The sequence below is a fragment of the Dipodomys merriami genome, unplaced genomic scaffold (genome assembly GCF_024711535.1).
Source record: "Dipodomys merriami isolate MVZ:Mamm:240054 unplaced genomic scaffold, mDipMer1.0.p SCAF_246, whole genome shotgun sequence".
In the NCBI taxonomy this organism is placed as follows: domain Eukaryota; kingdom Metazoa; phylum Chordata; class Mammalia; order Rodentia; family Heteromyidae; genus Dipodomys; species Dipodomys merriami.
In genome coordinates, this window is record NW_027203893.1 from 1,533,064 (window position 1) to 1,555,567 (window position 22,504).

Below are 22,504 nucleotides of genomic sequence, written 5' to 3' on the forward strand. Positions count from 1 at the left end.
CTTTAATCCATTTTGAGTTGATGTTGGTGCATGGTGATAGGCTGGGGTCCACTTTTAGTTTTCTGCATGTGGCCACCCAGTTTTCCCAGCACCAGTGGTTGAAGAGGCTGTGTTTCTTCCATTGTATGTCTTTGGCTCCTTTGTCGAATATCAGCTGGCTGTAGGCCTGTGGATTTATTTCTGGATCTTCTATTCTGTTCCATTGGTCTTCGGGTCTGTTTTTGTGCCAGTACCATGCTGTCTTTGTTATTATAGCTCTGTAGTAGAGTTTGAAGTTCAGCATGGATAGCCCTCCCATATTGTCTTTATCCCCTAGAATTGTTTTGGCTAGTCTAGGTCTTTTGTTGTTCCATATGAATTTTTGGACTGTTTTCTGTATTTCAGTGATGTATGTCATTGGGATTTTAATAGGAATTGCATTGAATTTGTATATTAGTTTTGGAAGTATTACCATCTTTACTATATTAAGTCGGCCTATCCAAGAGCATGGGAGGTCTTTAAATTTCCTAGTGTCTTCTGAAATTTCTTTCTTTAACTTTTTATAGTTTTCATTAAATAGTTCTTTTACACCTTTGGTTAGGTTAATTCCTAAATATTTTATTTTTTGGGAGGTTATTGTGAATGGGGATGCTCCCTTTATTTCCCTCTCTTCTTGTACATTGTCAGTATACAGGAAGGCCACAGATTTTTGTGGGTTTATTTTGTATCCTGCTATTTTGCCGAAGTGATTAATGATTTCTAAGAGTTTGTGGAGGGAGTTTTTTGGATCGTGACGGTATAGTATGTCGTCTACAAAAAGTGGTAGTTTAACTTCTTCTTTCCCTATGCGGATCCCTTTAATGTCTATTTCTTGCCTTATTAACCTGGCTAAGGGTTCCAGGACTATATTGAAGAGGAGTGGAGAGAGTGGGCATCCTTGCCCTGTTCCTGATTTTAGGAGAATTGGTTCTAGCTTTTCCCCATTAAGTATAATATTGGCTATTGGTCTGTCATAAATGGCTTTTATTGTTTTTAGAAATGTTCCTTCTATTCCTATTTTCTCCAGAGCTTTTAGCATGAATGAATGTTGAATTTTATCAAAGGCCTTTTCTGCATCTGTGGCGATAATCATGTGATTCTTCACCTTGGCTCTGTCGATGTGTTGGATTACATTTATTGACTTATGTATGTTAAACCATCCATGAGTCTCTGGGATGAAGCCTACCTGTTCATAGTGTATAATTTTTTTATCTTGTTCAATAGGTGTTGCATTCCCTTGCTCTGGAATTCCTCACCTTCTTCCACTCCAATTATACGAAGGTTAAATTTCTTGGCATTATCTGCTTGGTCTTGAATTTTCCTTTGGTTTAATTTGAGTGATTTTTCCATATCTGTCACTTTTTGGTCTAGTTGGTGTATTCTGTCTTCTGTATCTGACACTCTACCTTCCATTTCATTCGCCTCACCTCAGCTCATCACTCCCCACCAACCCTAGCACTTGCTCAGGGGATCGAATCTCCCCTCAGCTCCACTACTAGAGGAGACTCTCCTCCAAGCCTCTCCACTCTACATATCAAGAACGTGCACAGTGACTGAGTGAGAGAGAGAGAGAGAGAGAAAGAAAGAGAGAGAGCCTGAGAGACTGAGATACTGAGAGATACTCAGACTCAAGGACTCAGAACATAGCACCCTTTGAGAAGACTCAGCACACAGCATACTTCAAAAAACAGCACAAAGTACCCTGAGTAATAGACTCAGCACAATGTGCCCTTTGAAGGACTTAGCATATAGTAGCCTTTGGGATGACTCAGCACACAGCACCCTTTGAATGAGGGAGTCCATAGCACGCAGTATATAGGACTCAGTGCATGGCACGCTTTGAAAAACTCAGCACGTAGCACTCTTTCCCAGGACTCAGCAAATAGCACCCTGTGTTAAGACTCCATACACACCACACTTTGAAGGTCTGAGTATGTAGCACCCTGTGTAAAACACTCAGTGCACAGCACCCTTTTAAAAATTCAGCACATAGCATAGTTTTGAAGGACTCTGCACATAACACCTTGTGGAAGAACTCAGCACACAGCACCATTTGAAAATCAGTACAGAGCAAACAGTCTACAGGACTCGGCAGACAGCACTCTCCTCATTCTTCTCTTCTCAAGGATGCAGCATATTGCACCCATTGGGATAACTCAGCACACAGCCTTCTTTATTGGAGGCTTGTTTTTCCTTTGAAAACAATTTATTCTTTGTGATAAGCGTAACATAGCCCTCTTCCCTGGCCACCAATAGGCCACTAGATGCCCCTTGAATTTGGGCCACATCCCAGCAGCCTTTGCCCTACCCAAACCGCAGTTTACCATTACCATGACCCAGCAGATGTAGGCCTGAGAGAAGGCCACTTGGCCACCTACATATGTTGGCTGCTGAGGCCTTGAAGAGTCATGTCACATAGTCATCATCTGCATCACTCTACAGAAGAAAGGGAGGGAGTGCTCCTCACCTGAGCCCATGAGCTGTGGGTGTCTCTAGATGTGGGGCAGCCGCGGCAGGATGTGCTTTGTGGGGGAGTCCTCTATGGGGTTGGGAACCTCGATCTCTCCTCTCGCAGTTTCCACACTGTGTTGAAGTGGTAATTCTTCAAAACTTTTCTGCTCCCCCCTCATTTCGCCCGCCCTGGAGCATGGAGGCATCCAAAGCGGCGGCAGCGACAGGAGGCTCAGCCTGTGCTGGCATCTGGAGCCCGTTGTCCATGTCTTCCCCTGTGAGGAGTGACAGCGGGTCCTGCAGCTCTCTCCTCTTCTCCATCTTCTCCTAGGACAGTTGGTACACACGCTCAGGTTTCTTCTGACACAGCTCAGCCAGAATGAACATCTGCTCTTTACATGCCACGAGGGACTCCTCAACAGTGCAATGTGTGCCGAGCTGGCTGCATCTATGTTGAGGATCACCCGCTGGACTATGGAAGTCCATCTCATCAGGCAGGTCGTGGACAAAGTATATTTTCTTCTCGGACACCCAGGTGTTCCTCTTCCCATCCCCACACAGGCTGTGGTGCCAGCTCATGGGATGGAGGGCCTGTGGCTCAAGCTTTCTCTGGCACTTGAGCTGCCAGGTGAACCGGTTGCCCACAGCAGGCCTGCCACTCCCACTGCAGGAGTTTCCCCCTGTGGATTTCAGCCACTAAGAGTGCTCACAAATCCACATCCCTATCAATTTGGGGAATGTCTCCATCCTCTGCAATGTTCATGTGTATGGGGGGAGTCGACTCCTCAACTTTTGCTTCTCCAGGGTTTTTGACTTCCCTTTCCCCAGGGAAAGCCAGGAAGCTCAGCTGGGCCTGCCGCCCCTCTTCCTGTGGTCTGATTGCTTTCAAGCACTTGAGAGTGTCCTGCCACTTTGGTGGCACCACCTAGTCTCCCCAGTTGGTCGGGCCGTGCACTTGCTTCAGCTGCTACAGGTGTTGGTTCTGCCTCTCTAGGTGCTGCTGCAGGGCCTCCTTCTTGGAGCTCAGCCGCTAATTGGAGATGCTGTGCTGTTCACAGGTGGCTCTGAGCTCCTGCAGCTGGGCCAGAGACTGTTCCTGCTGGTCCTGAGATGCTTGGCTTTCTTTCTATCTCAGCCACTTCTTTCCATTCCTTTATCTTCTCCTCTGTGTGGACCAGCTGTTCCCGCAGGTGTTTCTTCACCTGCTGCTCTGTGTCCAGGATGCTCCCAAGCTCCTCCTTCTCACCGCTCACCCTGTGGAGAGCATCCCTCAGCAGGGCCAGCTGCTCCTCCAGCTGTCCGTCACACATATGTGCGCATCATAGGGTTTCAGGGATCTCCTGCCAATCCTTGGCCTTCTCCTCCAGTCTCCACCATTGCTACTGCTGATCCGGGTTCTGGAGATGGAGCCTCTGGTTTTCCTGGACCTGGATGTGAAGTTATTCCTCCCGGTTTTTCAACTCCATGTGCGTGCAGTAGGCATGGGCCTGCAACTGTCACTCGAACTGAGATGGGCCATGGTTCCTCCAGCCTGTTCTCTAGGCCAAACACCTGCCTCGCCCCTCTCCCTTTTGCTCCTTCTCCTCTGTCAGTTCGTTCATCCACTGGGTCAGCAGCCGGGCCTCCTCCTTCCACGTGGACCTCTCAATGCTCAGGTCTTCTGTGAAGATGTCTCTCTCTAGATTCACTGTGCTCACCAGTCAGCTCAAGTTGTCCAGAAGTTTCTTCAGTACCTCATGCCCACCAGTGCTTGTTGGAACTTGCAGATTCCTTTCTTCCTGTTGTCCAGAGCACTTCCAGCTCCTCCTATAATTTTGAGTTTACTTGCTCCAGGTAATCAAAGATTCTGGCCTTTTCCTTGAGCAGAAGGTTCACATCATGCAGCTGTTCAGAGAATATTTCAGTCTCATTCTGTGATCATTGACCACAGAAGCCGACATCTTCAGCTCTCCGATGCACTGCCATTTTTTCTGCCACAGCTAGGATTCCAACTCAGATCTGGGTAACACTATAGCACTGTGGGTGAAGGGGAAGATCACCATCCTTGAAGACTACAAGGTCAGGTCTGCTCCCAGGGCCTGAATTGAAGCCCCCGCACTGGCAAAATTCATATACCCACCTATTTCAAACATATGATCTTTATTTAAATACATGTCTGGAATGCATCATGTGTTCACTGTAGTTATTCTTTTTATTGTGTATCTTAGTCAGGGATGCATTTTGTATTTTATTGATTATGATGAGAGATATAACTGTGCTGGCAGGGATGAGAACTAATTCCCATGTCTGTAACATTGCTTAAGCCTTCTGCATCCTAGCTGAGACCCAGAATTTTCACAGGGCAGGAAAACAAGTGGATGTATTGGATTCTCACATCTGCATTCCGCTTTTGGCACTGTTGTGGTTGGAACTTAGAGCTTAGCAAACCCAACAGGAGAAAGGGTCAAGGTGAGGATACCATGCTGAGAGCTAAAAAGTAACTAAGCTGTTCCCAGGACCTGAGATTGAGCCCCAGGAGTGGCAGAGGGAGAGCACAATACTCATCCCTTCATAAGCTGAAGGTAGTCTGCATATTTGCATACATTAGGAGAGATGGCGACCTGTGATGGAATCCAATATACCCCATGACTACCGATTCTTGGATCTTCCCCGATGCCTCCATTTCATGACTGTGATGATTATGGTCAAGCTTCATCAACTCTTCATTGAAAATAATCTATACACAATGAGTCTTGCTTATCATTTCCTAGGTGCATCCTGCAAAAAGTACTCATTCACAGATGAGATTGATCAAATTCCACGACCCTTCCAAGTGCTGGAAAAGAGTATCTCAGGATCTCCTGCCATTCCCTCAATGGAGGGGGACTGACTTGGATTCGACCTTGAGGTCTCCGATACCCCGATGCCCTTGGGCTTCCGCGAGAGCCAGCAGACCTTCAGCCACTCCAGGTCACCTTCACTCTGCAGGCCGCTGAGTTCGGACCCAGCATGATCACCATGCAAAGGAAAATGAACATAAAAGTGCCAGGTGGAACTTCCTGCAACTTTTCTTTTCCCTTCGCGGCTATTTTTTTTTGTTCCTGCAAGCCCTGGGCTCCTAGGATCCGATGATGGGTTGTAGGTCCAGAGGTTGCAGCCTAAGATGTTCGGAACTGATCAGAGTTGCCACAACTTGAGTTCAACCTCTGACTCTGTTAAAAAAAATTATGAAGGAAGCACCCTAGTCCGAATACTCCCCATTTTACTGCCAGAGCTGGGATTAAAACTCAGGTCTGGGTAACTCTGTTGCACTGTGGAAGAAGGGGAACATCACCTTCCTTGAAGACTACATGTTCAGGCCTGATCCCAGTGCCTGAATTAAAGCCCAACACTGACAAAAATCATATGCCTACCTATTTTACACATAGGATCTCTATTTACATACATGTGTGGAATGCATCATGCTTTCAGTTTAGTTATTTATTTTGTTGTGTGTCTAAGTCAGAGATGAATTTGGTATTTTATTGAGTGTGATGATAGATATAAATGTGCTGACATGCATGACAACATATTCGTATGTCTATAGAGTAGCATATGCCTTGTCCATCCTAGATGAGACCCAGGACATTCACAGGACTGGAAAGGAGGTGAACTGATGTACTGCTCACATCAGGATTCATGTTTTGACAGTGTTACGATTTGAACTCAGGACCTAGCAGGCCGAATTGGTGAAAGGGTCAAGGTGAGGACACTGGAATGTGATCAACTGAGGAGCTAGACCATTTCCAGGACCTGACATTGAGCACCAGGGAGGGCCAGGATGATCATAAATTCATAATTTAAACATAGGACCTCTATTGATATACATGTGTAGACAGCATCTTGTGTTCAGTGCACTTCTCCTTAATTTGTGTCTAATTCATGGAGGTATTGTGTACTTTACTGAGTATGGTGCCAGGTATAACTGTGCTGACATGGATGTCAACCTGTTCTCATGGCTATAGATTTGCCTATATAGAATGTTCCATTCCTAGTTGAGAAGCAGGACTCTCACAGCACAGGAAAAGAGGAAGATCACTTGGCTTCTCACATCAGTATTCATCTTTTGACAGTTCTGGGATTTTAACTCAAGGCCTAGCAAACCAAAGTGATGAATGGGTCATGGTGAGTACAACATTCTGTGAGCCAATAGAGGGTTAGGTCCATCCCGGGACCTGAGATTGAGCCCTGCCCAGGCTGGCTTTGAACCATGATCCTCAGATCTCAGCCTCCGGAGTAGATAGGATTACAGGCATGAGCCACTGGTGCCCAGCACTAATATGATTTCTATGTACTCCTTTTTATGCCCCTGACAGAAGTCTGTTTCATGTACTCATCACTGGTCACCTAGTCTTAAACAACTTTTTACAAAGTATATTTTTTCCACATAGTGTTTTCATATTGGTCCTCTCCATCAACAAATTACTGTTCCTTGTTAAGTGTGCAGAGGGAAGAGCTCAAACACAAATTCTAGTATCATTATTTACTCACTAAATTGACTGTTGGCCTTACATTTCTCATCTATAAATGGATGTAATCTACCAGAAATATTGAAGAATACTTTGCTTACTCCTAGAGGAAGAAAAAAGAAAAGTGAAGAGTCCTTACATTTTCCACCTTAGCTTACAAATAAGGAAAGAGTCAAATTCAGTTTGTTGGTATGAAGTCACAAATTGCTTCATGCAGAAATAAAAATAAATTTTACCTCCTCGCTCTAAGGGCTGTGTCCTTTTAAGGCAACCACAGATATGTAATTGATATTATGTAAAGTAGGTCATGTGTCTACATTTGTATTGAAGAACATACTCAACATATCTCTGAAAAACATTGGTTATTGAATAGTATGTATATGAGAAGTTACTTGAACTAATCACACTAGGTTGAAAACTAATCTTAGTCCATCAGAATTTTCTTATTGCTTTATGTGCTGCCAAGTGTGCTTCATAAATTTATACATAGATTTTCTTCAGTGAACTGGATAGAAACTAAAACTGACCAAGGATTTCTGCCTAATGAGTGAAGCATGCTTGTGGCATGTGTTGTTACCTTCTAGGGATATATAACTAAGCCACTGGCTATGTGGGTGGTGAAAGGCTTTCTCCTAAGTTCCCAAGGCTAGAACAAACAAGATCATTTGATAACAAAGCAGTCAGCTTATTATATTTTATCTATGTGGGATAATAAACGTGAAAATAAACAATTTTATTTATAAGAAAACAATACCACCAAGAAAAGTGAATATACATTAGAGAGACTACAAGAATAACATTAGGGATTTACTGTCTCACATGATTATGTGATTGTTATTTCTTGATATTGAAACTCTCCTGTTGTTATTCTTTTTTTTAAATTTTATTTTGTTTTATTTGTGAACATACTGTACAGAGGAGTTACAATTACGTGGGCAGGATAATGCATACATTTCTTACCAAGCATTGCAGCCTCCTCCTTTGTTTACTGTTCACATCCCTTCCCAGCCTCCCCCCTCCCCCCAATCCCAATCCTTCTCTTCCCCCCCCTGCACCGACATTGTAAAGGTAGTTTTGTACATGAAAACTTGTACTTCTCATTGTTGCAACAGGTCCACCTGTATCCTTAAACAACTGGTTTTTCCCCATCTCCTCCACAAGTTATACTGACATCAAATATAGTGAAAGCAGTGGTTATAATGTGGGGGAGGGATATACAAAGCAACAAAGAGATAATCTTATAAATGCATTAGAAACTCATGCATGAAAGAAAAAAAAACATTAAAATACACATCTAAGGGTTCATTTTCCTGACATAACATTATCTGACCTTTTCCGCTTGACTCATACCTATACTAGATATTGCAAATAAGGGAAACCATGGGACCTATGCTTCTTTGGGCCTGGCTTACTTCACTTAATATAATTTTTTCCAAACCTTTCCATTTCCTAACAAATGGGGAAATGTCATTCTTTCTGATGGAGGCATAGAATTCCATTGTGTATATATACCACATTTTCTTGATCCATTCATCTACTGAGGGGCATCTGGGTTGGTTCCATATCTTAGCTATGGTAAATAATGCTGCAAAAAACATAGTTGTGCTGGTAGCTTTAGTGTGGTCTTGTTTGTAAACATTTGGGTAAATGCCCAAATGTGGGATTGCTGGGTCATAGGGGAGTTCTATGTGAAGTCTTTTGACAACCTCCCTACTGCTTCCTTATTGTATGTAATCCAACACTGTTTATTATTATGTATTAAATGTGGGAAATCTAAATTCAAAGATGTCTAAAATTTATTCCTTTTCAATTATAACATTGCCATTATCAAAGTCATTCTTATCATCATCTTCAACAAAATTATTATTAGGATCTTAAGTGCTAATTATTGAAAATCTGGTATGTGCCTATGATTTTGTATTATTTGTATTTTATTAATAATTTTATTATTACCACTGTGCATGCATCCGTGTTAAATTTTTGAATAAATAAGAAACAAAAAAACTAAATCATAACAGGTAGCTTGATTATGTGATTATAACAAATTATTGAACAGATTTTAGAAGCATTGCACATTTCTAACCAGTGTGAATTAACTTCCCCTCTTCCTGCCATTACAAACAAATATTTAAGGGTTTGAACAGAATTTTTCAATTAATATACTATAAATATTACTACTATATCATGTGTATATCTAAAATTACCTTAAAAATAATATGTTCGACTTTCTATTGAAACTTTAGTCATTTTACTCTAGGAAACTTTTGGAAAAATAGACTATATCTTTGAAATGAAAAGGGTAAAAAAATAGTAGCATAAAAATTTTAGAGGAAGTATATATATTCAGAAACATCTATATGTGTGTGTGTATAAATGTTATATGTAGAAAGTCATACATTTTTAGAGGGAATTTGTCGTCATATATATATAAATTTATCTATAGAATTATGTGCATTATAGTGAAACAAACATCTTAAAACATAATTAAAATTAAAAAATCATCAAACCAAGTGCCAGTAACTCACGCCTGTAAATCTAGCTCCTCTGGGGGCTGAAATCTAACAATTGTTTTCACATCCAGCCCAAACAGAAAACTACAGTTGAGTTTCTTATTCTCCAATTAACCATTCAAAAACAGAAATTAGCCCTGTGATTCAGGTTGTGCAGTGCTGGCCTTGAGCACAAAAATGCTTAGGGACAATGCCCAGGACTTGCAAACAACAACAACAACAACATGTCTCACATTAATTTCACAAAAGCATTTTTTAACTGCTGTGCACATTTCTTAGAATCATGAATGTATGACCCTGGAAATGTTTAGGTAAAATTATAGAATATTTATGTCTATGTTAAAGACATGACTATTTAGATTGTTTAAGATATTTAGGTAATGATTAGAAATTAAGCATAATGATAGGTAGGTAATAATTGGGACTGCTCTTTTATTCTGTTTTATGATAGTGATAAAATGATACTTGTAATGATTATATAAAATTACTCTTGCTTGGTATTTGAATTATAATAAGTGAAGATTTTTATTGTGAAAATACTCTACAAAGGGGTTATGATTACATGAGTAAGGTAGTGAATATATTTCTTTTCAAGCATTGTTGCCTCCTCCTTTGTTTCCTCTTCACATCCCTTTCACCTCCCCCCCACACTCATCCCCACTCCCTCCCTCCCCCATTCCCTGGCCAAAGTTGTAATGTTCGTTTTTCTACATAACAAAAAACAACTCCAGTTTTCACTGTATTATAGTTGGTATAATTTGAATAGGGTTAGAGAAAAAACAAATTGTTTAAATAGGAATACAGGTGGAACTATTGCGACAATGAAATATACAAGTCGTTATGTTGAAAATTGAACTTTACAATTTTGGTGGGGGGGAGTGGATTGGGTAAGGTGAGTCTGGGAAGTGATGGGATGCAGAAACAAAGGAGGAGGCAACAATGCTTGATAAGAAATGTACTCATTATCTTGTCCATGTAATTGTAAACCACCTGTACTGCATTTCCACAATAAAAAAATACCTCTCAGTACTATCTCTCAACATTACCGGATTTAACTCTCCAATTAAGAGACGTAGATTGTCTAGTTGGATTAAAAAACAAAATCCTTCCATCTGCTGCCTTCAGGAGTCACACCTTGCCAATAAAAACAAACACATTTTGAAAGTGCAAGACTGGAACAAAATCTACCAAGCAAATGACCCCCATAAACAGGTGGGAGTTGCAATCCTAATATCAGATAAAATAGGCTTCAAATTAAAATTAGTGAGAAGAGAAAAAGAAGGTCACTACATACTAATTAATGGATTGCTCCTTCAGGAAAATATTACAATTCTAAATATCTATTTGCCAATCAATGGAGCACGCAAATTTATCCAAGAAACACTACTTTCCTTCAAAGCTCAAGTAGATCCACAGACATTAATTGTTGGTGACTTTAACACACCACTATCCACACTAGATAGATCTACTCGGCAAAAACAATAAACTTCAGGCCTAAACAGCTCCAAGGATCAACTAGATTTAACAGACATCTAACGAATATTTCACACAGCAATATCAGAATACAACTTTGTCTCAGCAGCATATGCCACATTTTCAAAAACTGACCACATTTTGGGTCACAAAACAAAAGCATAAATTCAGAAACATTGAAGTTATACCTTGCATTCTTTCAGACCACAGGAAATAAAATTACAATTCAACGCCAAAAGCCACCAAAGAAAGTCCTGTAACACATGGATGCTGAACAACATAGTGTTGAATCACGAGTAAGTCATGTAAGAGATTAGAAAGGAAATTCAAATGTTCATGATATTCAACAAAAACCAGCACACAAATTACCAGCTCCTCTGGTACACAGAAAAGTCAGTACTCAGGGGCAAGTTGGAGATATATGAAACCAACAATTTAATGAGCCATCTGAACCTCCTTGAAAAAGAGCAGCAAGATAAACACCAATCCAGTAGATGGAAAGAAATAATTAAAATTAAATCAGAATTAAATGAATTAGATTCCAAAAAAATAGAAAGAATCAACAAAACAAAGAGTTGGTTCTTCTAAAACATTAACAAAATTGTAAGACCCTTAACAAATCTTATCAGAAAAAGAAGAAAAATCACCCAAATAAATAAACTCAGAGATGAGAATGGAAACATCACTAGAGAAACAACCAAGATTCAGAACATTATAAGGTTATACTTCTCAAAACTATGCTAATAAGTTTGAGAACTTGGCAAAAATGGACCTTTTCATAGCAAATATCGACATGCTGTTGAAACTAAACCGAGATGATTTAAACCATTTTAACAGGCCAATATCAAGCATTAAGATAGAAACAGCAATAAGAGAATCCCTATCTAAAAAAAATCCCAAGACCAGACAGATTTACATCAGAATTCTACAAGGCCTTCAACGCAGAGCTCACACCAATACTACTCCAACTCTTCAATGAAATTGAAAGAGAAAGTTCACTACAGAACTTATTCAATGAGGATATTAAAACCCTCATCCCAAAACCAGGCAGGGACTCATCAAAAAAGAGAAGTTTAAACACATTTCTTTGAAGAACATTGATGCAAAACTTCTCCACAAAATTTTGGTCAGTTGACTTCAACAATTCATCCAAAAAATAATACACCACAATCAAACAGGATTCCTTTCAGGGATGCAAAGTTGGGTCAATATATGCAAATCAATTAATATAATACATCGCAACAACAAGAGCAAGGATAAGAACCACATGGTTATCACAATTGTTTGAGAAAAAGCATTTGACAACATCCAACAATCCCTTTATGATGAAGGCTCTGGAAAAATTAGGAATCCAGGAAACATTCATAATAGAATAAAGGCTGTATATGACAAACCTACAACCAGCATTATACTTAATGGTGAAAAACTAAAGCCATTTCCTCTTAAATCAAGAAGGGGACAAAGGATTGCTGGGTCATAGGGAAGCTCTATGTGGAGTCTTTTGAAGAACCTCCATACTACTTTCCAAAGTGGTTGAACAAATTTACACTCCCACCAACAATGCAGTCAGGTTCCCGTCTGTCCATATCCCCTCCAGAATCTGTTGTTATTAGAGTTCTTGATTTTAGCCATTCTAACTGGAGTGAGGTGGTATCTCAATGTTGTTTTAATTTGCATTTTTTATGGCTAGGGAGGTTGAGCATTACTTAATATATCTATTGGCCATCCTTCTTTCCTCTTCAGAGAAGTTTCTCTTTAAGGTTTTAGCCCACTTATTTATTGGGCAGTTGTTTATTTGAAGATTTGTTGTTGGGGGATTTAATTTTTTGATTTCCAGGTATATTTTAGATATGAGACCCTTGCCCATTGTATGGCTAGTGAAGATCTTCTCCCAATCCGTGGGCTTTCTACTGATCTTGCTAACTATGACCTTTGGCATGCAGAAGCTCTGCAATTTCATGCAATCCCCTTTGTCCAACCTTTCTTTGATTTGTCGTGTTTCTGGGTCTCTATTAAGAATATTTCAGCCTATGCGGCATTTACCCAAATGTTCACAAACAAGACCACACTAAAACTACCAGCACGACTATGTTTATTGTAGCATTATTTACTATAGCTAAGATCTGGAACTAACCCAGATGCCCCTCAGTAGATGAATGGATCAAGAAAATGTGGTATATACACACAATGGAATTCTATGCCTCCATCATAAAGAATGACATTGCCCCATTTGTAAGGAAATGGAAAGCCTTGGAAAAAATTATATTAAGTGAAGTAAGCCAGGCCCAAAGAAACATAGGTCCCATAGTTTCCCTTATTAGCAGTATCTATTATATGTCTGAGTCAAACAGAAAAGGTCAGATAATTTAATGTTAGGGAAATGAACCCTAAGATATGTATTCAAATATTATTTTTTCCTTCATGCGATTGTTTCTAACACATTTGTAAAATTATTTCTTTGTTGCTTTGTATGTCCCTCCCCAACAGTATAACCCCTGCTTTCACTGTATTTGATGTCGGTATAATTTGTAGAGGGGAAGGGGAAAAACAATTCGTTTAAATAGGGATACAGGTGTACTCATTGCAACAATGAGACGTACAAGTCTTAATGTTGAAAATGAACTTTACAACTTTGGTGCCGGGGAGGGGGGAATTGGGTGGGGGCAGGGCCAGGATGCGTAGGGATGAGAAGTGGAAACAAATGAGGAGATTACAATGCTTGATAAGAAATGTATTCCTTATCTTACCCATGTAATTGTAACCCCTCTGTAAAGTATTTTCACAATAAAAAAAAAAGAAGGGGACAAGGATGTCCACTCTCTCCAGTTTTTTTTCAATTTAGTATTAGAATGCCAAACTACAACAATAAGACAAGGTGCAAACATAAAATGTATCCAAATAGGGAAAGATTAATTAAAACTTGCCCTCTTTTTGATGACATGATCTTGTATTTAAAGAATCCCATGGAATCCACTCCCAAATTACTCATAATGATTCAAAACTTTGACAAAGTTGCCAGGTATAAAATTAACCCTCAAAGACAATGGCTTTTCTCTAATCCAACAATGAGAAAAGTGTGGCTATAACCAGGATAACAATTCCATCTATAATAGCCCCCTCCCCCAAATAAAACACCTAGGAATTAACCAAAAAGGACCTTTATGATGGAAACTTTTTTTTTTGTCAGTCATGGGTCTTGAACTCTCTGCCTTTGTGCTGTCCCACAGGTCTTCAGCTCAAGGATAGCTCTCTATCACTTGAGGCACAGCAACACTTCCGGTTTTCTACTGGTTTATTGGAGATTAGAGTCACATGGACTTAACTTCACTGGCTAGCTTTGAACCATGATTGTGAGATCTCACACTCCTGAGTAGCTAGGATTACAGGCGTGAGCCACCAGTGCCCAGCTGATGAAAACTTTAAAAACCTGAAAAAGAAAACAAAACAGTACTTAGAAAGTGGAAAAAGCTCCCATGCTCCTGGATTGGAAGGATCCACATAATGAAAATGGCAATACTTGCCAAGGCTACTTACAAATTCAATGTGATACCTATAAATATTCCAACCTCATCTTTCAAGGAAGTAGAAGAGGCAATCCAAAAATTCATACAGAACAATAAAAGACCCTGAATAGCAAAAATGATCAAAAACAGAATGAAAAGTGCTGGAGGTATATCCATACCAAATTTCAAACTCTACTACAACACCATTGTAATCAAAACAGCTTGATACTGAAGACAAGAACAGACTTCAGGACCAATGGAATATAATTAAAAATCAAAAATTAACCTACAGACCTATAGCCATCTATTCTTCGATAATGGAGCTAAAAATTAGAATGGAAGAAAGACAGCTTCTTCAGTAAATGGTGCTGGCAAAATTGGTTAATCACTTGTAGAAAACTAAAGCTACATCCTTATATATCACCCTGCACAACAACCAACTCCAAATGCATCAAAGACCTGGAGTCAAAGCAGACACTCTGAAAATATTACAGGATGGAATTGGAGAAACTCTAAGTCTCTTTGGCACAGGCCGAAATTTTCTTAAAAGAGACCCAAAAACACAATAAATCAAAGAAAGGTTGGACAAATGGGATTGCATGAAATTGCAGAGTTTCTGCATGGCAAAGGATGAAGCTAGCAAGGTCAATAGAATGCCCAAGGATTGGGAGAAGATCTTCACTAGCCATACAACGGACAAGGGTCTCATATCTAAAATATACCCAGAAATAAAAAAATTAAATCCCTTAACAACAAATCTTCACACACACAACTGCTCAATAAATAAGTAGGCTAAAACCTTAAAGAGAAACTTCTCTGAAGAGGAAAGAAGGATGGCCAGTAGACACATAAAGGAATGCTCAACCTCACTACCTATAAAATATATGAAAATCAAAACAACATTCAGATTCCACCTCACACCTGTTATTATGGGTATAATCAAGAACTCTAACAACAGATTCTGGATGGTATGTCGACAGAAGGGAACCCTACTTCATTGTTGGTGGGTGTGTAAACTTGTTCAACCACTTTGGAAAGTAGTATGGAGATTCCTCAAAAGACTCCACATAGAGCTGCCCTATTTCCCAGCAATCCCACTTTTGAGCATTTACCCAAATGATACAAACACGATTATTTTAAAGCTACCAGCACTACTGTGTTTCTTGCAGCATTATTTACGATAGGTAACATATGGAACCAACCCAGATGCCCCTCAGTAGATGAATGGATTAAGAAACTGGTATATATACATAATGGAATTCTATGCCTCTATCAGAAAGAATGACATTGCCCCATTTCTTATGAAATAGAAAGACTTGGAAAAAATTAATTAAGTGAAGTAGGCCAGGCCCAATGAAACATAGGTCCTATGGCTTCCCTTATTTGCAGTAATGTATATTTGTGAGGCAAGCAGAAAAGGTCAGATAAGTTGATGTTAGGTGAAATGAACCCCAATATAAGTATTCAAATGTTTTTTTTTTCTTTCTTGTGATTTTTTCTAACATTTATAAGATGATTTCTTGGTTGCTTTGTATGTCTCTCCCCCACAGTATAACCCCTGTTTTCACTGTATTTGATGTTGGTATAAATTGTGGAGGGGAAGGGAAAAAACAAATAGTTTAAATAGGGATACAGATGGACCCATTGCAACAATGAGCTATACAAGTCGTTATGTTGAAAAATGAACTTTACAACTTTGGCCTGGTGGAGAGTTAGGGGGAGACATGGTGGGGGCATGAGAATGGATGTGAAAGGGAAACAGAGGAAGAGGCAAGAATGCTTGATAAGAAATGTACTCATTACTTTGCTCATGTAATTGTAACCCCTCTGTACAGTATTTTCACAATTAAAAAAAGAAATATACTATTCAGAAAAAAATATACGGAATTAGGGGCTGGGAAGGTGATTCAGTTGTAGACCACTTGCCTTGCATGCTTGAGGCTCTGGGCTCAATTCCTCGGCACCACATAAGCAAAAAGAAAAAATCAGCAAATGGCGCTGTGGCTCAAGTGGTAGAGCACTAGTCTTCAGCTGAAGAGCTGAGGGACTGTGCCCAGGCCCAGAGTTCAAGCCCCATGACCGGACCCCAAAAAATATATATACAGAGAGAGAATTATAAGATATAAAAAACTTAAGTCTTAGGATCATTGTATCATTAACATTGTAGCATTAACACATATGTGCCCTGTATCTGTTGGATATATTTTCACTTCTGTTATAGTGTCCTTTGAATTATGAAAGGTTATCATTTGATGTTATCCAGTTTATTCTTGCTTTTCTTTAGCCACTAATGAGCGTCCTCAGTATGTAGGATTACAGACATGACATATTGGTGCATGTTTGTCTTTCAATATTTTAAGGGTTTTCCTCTTTCCTTTGAATTCAAACATTGTCCTGTCAGTACTTCTGCAAATTTTCAGACTGCTGTTCTCAAACATGATAAGCCTCTGTTTGATGGGTAATTGTCCTGTTCATTGTGTTTGACATAGTTTTCATTGTTTCTATTGATTTGCCCTTCCTAATTGTTTCATATGATGATTAGAATATTTAATATATAGACTTCGGTTGTGCCTCTTTGGAGATTGTCAAAAGAATGTTTTAAAAGATTCTTGTAGAGACAGCATTGTGAACCTTATACATAAAAACAAAAAAACTTTTAGTTGGTCATTGTTCCTACGAAGAAATTTTAAAAATAGGATTTAAATTATATGGTAATATATTTTTAAATGCCATATGAATAAAAATATGATAATCAGCAAAATTTTCCCTAGGTGACTGTCCCATTTATTCCCCCACCCCACTTTTCCCTGTTCTGGAACCTAGAAAGGAAATTAAAAGTTTGTTTTGATAATTAAACATTGTGATATTCTCAAACTAGCTTTTTAGAAGCTCTAGAGGGTTGGGATGTAGAACTGTGTTAGAGACCAAGCCATTTATATGCAACGCCCTGCGCTGGATCTTCAGAACTGAGAAACGAGGAGGAGGAGGAGGAAGACGAACAAGAAGAAGAAGAAGAAGAAGAAGAAGAAGAAGAAGAAGAAGAAGAAGAAGAAGAAGAAGAAGAAGAAGAAGAAGAAGAAGAAGAAGAAGAAGAAGAAGAAGAAGAAGAAGGAGGAGGAGGAGGAGGAGGAGGAGGAGGAGGAGGAGGAGGAGGAGGAGGAGGAGGAGGAGGAGGAGGAGGAGGAGGAGGAGAAAGAGGAGGAAGAGGAGTAGAGGAGGAGGAGAAGAAGAAGAAGGAGGAGAAGAAGAAGAAGGAGGAGGAGGAAGAGGAGGAGGAGGAGGAGGAGTAGAAGAAGAAGAAGAAGAGGAGTAGGAGGAGGAGGAGGAGCAAGACGTACAGAATCAAATTTATCCACATTTTATTTAATGAATAATTATGGCAAAATAAGAGGTTCAAGTTTCATTTTGATCGTTACAGTAGTTCCTGTTTAGCCTCTGGATATACATTTCAAGTGAATACCTGAAATCCATGAAGTACTTTATAGAATTAACCCTCAGTATCCAGAATTTCCACATCTAGGTATTCAATCAACCAGAAATTTAAAATATTCAGGGAAAAAAATGTTCCCCAAACATTCAATATAGCAACTATTTACATACTGTTACATGTATGTTGGTAATACATATAACCTTGATGTGATTTATAGTGTAACTTATTTTGTATAATATACTATGCTATTTTCTACATGGGACTGGACCCTCTGCTGATTTTAGTATACTCAATCAGTTCTGGAAGCAACACTGTAAATACCGAGATGACCATTTTATGCTTTTACCCAAAGAAATATAGTTACAATAAAGCTTCAAGTATAAATTAGGTACAGTAAGACAAATATAACAGTAACTAATAAAAATAGAAAAATTGTAACAATATACTGTAAAAATAAAAAGTAATGTGAAATGGATGTGGAAGTGCATACCTGTAATTCCAGGAAACAGAAGCCTAGGCAGGAAAATAATCAAAGATATATACAGTGAAACTGTAGCTGCAAAAAGAACCCCCCCCAAAAAAAATAAAGATATTATGAGAATGTGGTCTCTTTCAAATTATGAGATGTTTTTCCATTAAGCTTTTCAGAGCACAGTTGAGCACAGGTAACTGGTTGGGTCTTTGTCCATCCAGCAAACAAGAAAGACAGAGGGGTCTGAGGAAAGGTAAGTGCGGTGCTCGCCCATTCTCCAGCCTCCCTCATCCCAGGAGACAATCAGACACAGTGGGGAGCCAAGTCAAGCAGGAAGAAAACTCATTTATTAACAGAGAGCAGCCCTTTTTAAAGCCAAAAGAAGCAGGTGGCATGGCATGGGAGGAAGAGCAACCAATCACTGTCAACGTCACACCTTATGATGCACCTAAGCATTCACGGGCTGGTTAAGCACTGAACATAAGGTAAATTGGGCTCTGCCCACTCCACTCCCTCTCAGCACCACCTTTGCTGCCCATGTGCTCTGCAGTAACTAACTACAGAAGGGGAAATTACAGTGAAGTGGACTACGGTATAATTGTTTTGTAAAGAGAAAAACGTATCTTATTTAAAGGTTATTTTCTGAGAAGAACAACCATGCACAAATCTTTTGCCTTTTTCTGAAACTTTAAGACATTTCTCCCCTCCCAACTAACCAGCTTCCCACCTGGGTGCTGGAAAGGACAAGCACTCCCAAACTAGCTTAGCTGTGCCATCAAGTCTTTCCATAGCAGCAATGCTTGATAAGAAATGTACTCATTACCTTTCTCAGGTAATTGTAACCTCTCTGTATGGTATTTTCACAATTAAAAAGAAAAAGCATGAAAGATTAAAAATTAGAATTACATTTTACAATTGCTAACTGCTGATTTTGCTTTTGTAAACTTGCTCGTCCTAGCACTAACCCTCCTCCCTTCTGCATGGGAAATAAGGAATTGAGTAAAAAGTCTCGGAGCCCAGATGCCGGAGCCCAGATGCCGGCCCCTGGGACAAGGCTTGTGGTCATAGATAAAGAACACACAGGTATGTTTTCCTGGTTCCTGTTTGAAAATTCCCTAAGTGGCCAAATGGGACCCAAGATAGGGACCCAAGATAGGGACCCAAGATAAGGACCACCTGGCAAGTCCAGCAAACTAGGCCAAATGTTAATCAATCTCAACCCTGTAATTCTGTAAACTCCCTGACCCTTATCTCCCAGAGTGACTATCTCCTTTGAGCATCCGCGCCAATTGTTTTATTACAAAGAGTGTTATAAACTTCCCCATGTAGTAAAAAAATGACTGGTAGAGTGTATAGTGACCCATAATTACCAGACGCCTTGTGTTATGTGTAAATCTTGGGGTTTCTGCCTTTAAAAAAAGCCTGTAACCACTGCTTGGGGCTCCCTGTCTGCTCGGGACAGAGAGTCCGTTTGCGCAAACGTCAAATAAACTCCTCTTGCTTGTTGCATCTACTGGTTTAGAGTCTTGGTCTCTGGGGCGCCCTCCCATAGACGAAAGTGTCCCAGGAGTCTGGGGTCTTTCATTTGGTGCGTTGGCCGGGAAGCTGGTGCCCCCAGACCCCGAATTCCAGGACCGGTAGGAGGTAAGATAGAGCTCTTGCGTTTCGCGTCTTCTGGGTTTGTTATCTCTGTTCTGCATTCTGTACTCTGTGATCCAAAGAAAAGTGCCTGTACAGGTCCTGTATTTTGCCTGTATTTGGGCCAGTGGGGGAGGCAGACGCAGACGTGCCCTGAGACCCCAGGCCCGGCTCAGGCAGACGTGCCCTGAGACTTGGGGGGGAAGAGGGAATGTGGAAACTCTCTCTTCCTGGCCCTGCCAGGGAGTCCTACTCCTGGGTGACCTGGAGGAAGGAGGGAACGTGGAATCTCTCTCCTTCCCGGGGAGTTTAGCCATGGTCGGCCACTCCCATCTGAAGTTGCTTTTTCTGTTTGCAGTCCTTCGACTGCTGCGCAGCGCCTGTCTGGTTTCCTCTGTTTCTGTTTAGTGTTAATTGTCTCTGTTGTCTGTCTTGCTGTCCTTAAAGGGAAGGGGCAGCAACTAACAACCCCCTTAAATCTGACTTTAGATCACTGGAAAAAAGTTACAGCTCGAGCCCAGATTGTCAGGTTTTAGGAACTTGCTTGTTTGTCAATTATGAAATTGCCACTGACCACCTGCGAGTTGCCCCAGTTAGATCTCAGCCTTGGGCCTTGGCTCAGGGGGTCTGAGCTTGGGGGACGGGCGCTAGGGATTTTTCTTTTCCCTTGCCCCAAGATGACTGGGAATTCTCCTCTGCCTTGGAAGGCCCCTGGGTCAACGTCTGCAGGAATCTAAGAGAAAAATCCTCCAGAGGTGAGTAGGGGGGTTGAGTCCCCTAGTAAGTGAATGGTGGTGAGATGTCGCCCCATTCACTGAGACCTGATTTTGTCTTTGTGGCCTGTCGTTTGTCTTGTTAACTTTAGTGTGTGTTTGTTTTATGTTTTCTGGGGTAGGGAAGTTCTGGGTGAGTGTGGCAGGCTCACTCAGCAGACTCTGGATTCAGCTTGCTGAGTGGGAGCAGCACAGAATTCCGGTAGGGATAACCTGGGGCCCATTAGTCCCCAACTCAGCCTTTGGTTCTTGTCTAGTTCTGTTTTAAAATTGGTACCAGTTTTAAATGTGGATCCTTGGTTTTTGTGTTTATCTGTGTTTTTGTTATTTATTTATTTAAACATCTGTGGGGGAATAAAAGTTCCAGCTGGGCTCGGTCACAGACCTGCTATGCCCACCCTCCCTGTGAGTCATGGAAGGTTACTGGGCTAGTTTGGTTCCCTTCAAGCCTCAGGCTGCGTTTTCTCCTTGTGCAGGCTGCCAGCAGTGAGGGTGTAAAAGGCTGTGTGCCTGGTTTGGACTTTTTCAGCTAGTCCTGACAATGTAACAAATTGTGAAGTGCTCTTGTCTAAAATTGGATTAAAAAATTCTGGCCAGTTTGGTTTTAGGTGACCCCCTCTCCAGCCCTCCTCCAACAGAAGGGATTCAAAAGACTAATTAGTGAATTGCCTTGCTAGATAAGCAAGCTCTGGGAAAATAAAGCCCAACAAAGGTACCCAGTTAAAAAAATACTATCATAAATTTTTGTTTAAAAACTTTAGAAGGTGTACATACAACTGATTTTGATTTTTGCGCACTTTAAGATCTGTGTGAATGTTTTGTGTGTGTCTGTGAACGTGTTCAAAGATAAAATTGTCAGCATGCTGTAACAATTGGGTGAATTTTAATTTAAAAATTCAGAAGGTTATGAGGTTTGGACATTACCAAAAATTTTTAAAAAAAATCTTTGCATTGTTTTAAATGGCTTTTTAAAGATTCTTTAACTTGCAAATTAGAAAATCTGGTATTTAAAAAACTAATGTTTTAAAATGCATAAGACTGTTTATACTGTAATCAAGTTATCTGGCTTAACATAAATGCATTGGCTGTTTGGGATCTAGTTCCCTTGGCTAAAATTTGGGATAAATATTAAAAATTTAAATGTAAAGGTTAGTTTAACACTGTCAAAGATGGTACCTGTTCTGTCTGTCTAAAACTGATGATTTCATTCAAGAACCAAGAGAAGAGACAGGGGGAAAAACTAGAAGCCAACAGAAGACCTATCTTTAGGGGTGAGAGGTGAACAAGCACAAGTGCAGTTCAGCTGGTCATGCATGGTGGGACAGGTCCTGGGAGGAGTCCATGCATGGTGAAAGAGGGCAAGCTGGCAGTTCATCTAACCCTAAAGAGTCGGATTGGGTGTGTGCCCATTCCATAGAAGGGGCTGAGTGGCCCATCTTTGTTCTCTCTTTTCCCAGCAGATAGACACTGAAAACATGATGGTTAAAATGAGTGATGTGATGATATGATTAGTATTGCTAAAACCTCCCCTTGGATGTGTTAACATTAAAATTAAAAAGGCCTTAAAAAGAGGGTTAAAAATTATTTGTATAATGTGACTTGTTTTTAATGTTTTACAATTAAGATATTTTTAAAAGTCATAAAGATGCTAAGTCTAGCTTTTTGGGTCAGTTATGATGATTGTTATTTGTGTGTCTGTTTTAAAACAAGAAGCCAAGAGGCAATGAGTGGCACTTGACCTCAAGATTT